The sequence below is a fragment of the Mastomys coucha genome, unplaced genomic scaffold, assembly GCF_008632895.1.
Source record: "Mastomys coucha isolate ucsf_1 unplaced genomic scaffold, UCSF_Mcou_1 pScaffold15, whole genome shotgun sequence".
Classification (NCBI taxonomy): domain Eukaryota; kingdom Metazoa; phylum Chordata; class Mammalia; order Rodentia; family Muridae; genus Mastomys; species Mastomys coucha.
In genome coordinates, this window is record NW_022196897.1 from 145,140,247 (window position 1) to 145,142,159 (window position 1,913).

Genomic DNA, 1,913 nt, shown 5'->3' on the forward strand with positions numbered 1-1,913 from the left:
ACAACAACATTAAAAATGACTTTTTAGCAAGTTCACAGTCTGGAGTCAGATACATGCTGTGTACCCAGTCAATATCAATTCAATCAAGCCCAAATGTAGAATTACCAAGATAATCCATTGACTCAAAAGAAATAATGACTGGTTGTATTGTTAAGATGCTTAGTCTGGAGATAGTTTGCTACAAAGCTGTAGCTAGCTGATAGACACATACTCCTAGTGGAAGTGTGATTATTTGAATCAGAGGTAGTTCAACTCATTACGTGCCATCTCTGATCATTACAAGGTAAACCTGGAATCTGTTTTGCTATTACTTTAGACTCAGTGGGTACCGTTGAATACACTCATCCCCTCTTCCATACCGACTTTCAAGTATTTTATGGTAATTCTTACATTATACTCTCCTCTGGAAGATATTCCTAAATTCTTTAACCAAATTGTATTGTTAGTTCACTAAAAACCTTTCCATAGTTTCTTGTTACACTTGATTAAAAGTCAGCATCCTGAAGCAGAGACCGAGGGAATAGCCAAGCAATATCAGGTCCAAATAGAGAACCATCCCAATGGCAAGTACCAATCCCTGACACTATTAATGATATTCTGTATATCTGCAGATGGAGTCTAGCATGGCTGTCCTCTGAGAGGCTCCACCCAGAAGTTGATTCAGATGCTACAGAGACCCATAGCCAAACAGTGGATAGAGCTTGGAGATTCTTATGGAAGAGTTGGGGGAAGGATTGAGGATCCCAGAGGGGATATGAACTCCACAGAAAGACCAACAGAGTCAACTAACCTGGACTCTTGGGGCTTTCAAAGACTGAACCACCAACCAAAGAATGTACATGGTCTGGATCCAGGCCTCCCTGCACATATGTAGCAAATGGGCAGCTTGGTCTTCATGAGGGTCTCAAACAATTGGAGTGGGGGCTATTCCAAAAGCTATTGCCTATATGTGGGATATGTTCTTCTGGCCTTAGTGGTAGAGGATGCACCTAGATCCACAGAGATTTGATGTGCCAGGTAGAGGTATACTGGGGGGGGGGTGACACTACCCTCTCAGAGGAGAAGGGGAAGGAATGGGGGAAGAATTGTGAGAGGGGGCAGTATTTGGGATGTAAAGTGAATAATAAAGTAGAAGTCAGCATCCCTTCTGTACTCTACAGTGTTCAATACATCTATGTTTCACTTTCATCCCTACTTGCTCTTATCTTTGCTCCACCCATGATCACTTTCTTTATGTGTCTTGACAGGGCTAAGCTTTTTCTCACATGATGGCTTTTTCTGGTTCTAGTCTCCTGTCTATGAATAAAAACATGCTAACAGTCCTCAGTGTTCTCTTCACTGAGCCAAGCACCATCAGAACCTCTCTCTACTAATGAGTTGAACATGTCTCCCTATTCTAATTGTCTGTTCTAGGGTCTTGTTGAACATTGATGTTTAGATATGATTTTATTCTTGAGCAGCACTATGTCAGAGAGGTTATCTTATTCTCTTTAAGAAAGTTGCATATATTCCTTGCCCCTAGAAGCCTTGCAGATATGGCTGCTGTGTCACACGTACATCAGTAGGTGGCAGAGAGGAGAGAGGCTATATCTATGCTCAGTGTTATGACTTATGAACATCTGAATGATTAGTAGCCTAACATTCCCTGAAAAAAGTGAGTCTAAGATGACCACCAGTCCAGCACCAGGATGTCTGGACAAGGAGCTAGCCTACTGTCAGGCAACACACAGGCCTGGGGAGAAGAGAAGACCATGCCTGAGATGACCCCTACTCAGTACCATAATGTCCGAGCAAGGCATAGCACTCCTGAGGGCACTCAGGAGACAATCCCAGACATTGAGAGACTCCAGAAATCACTAAGATGAGCAAGTAAGTAGTGGAGAAATAGATGAGATAGAAACAAAAGTGTGTGA

General features: G+C 42.5%; 1 non-coding gene across 1 annotated transcript; it reads left to right on the forward strand.

Annotated features, from left to right (window-relative positions):
- Positions 1 to 1,511: 1,511 nt before the first annotated feature.
- Positions 1,512 to 1,643, forward strand: LOC116092762. Its single transcript, XR_004119473.1, has one exon. It is a non-coding gene; the product is annotated as a small nucleolar RNA SNORA17 (small nucleolar RNA).
- The last annotated feature ends 270 nt before the right edge of the window (positions 1,644 to 1,913 follow it).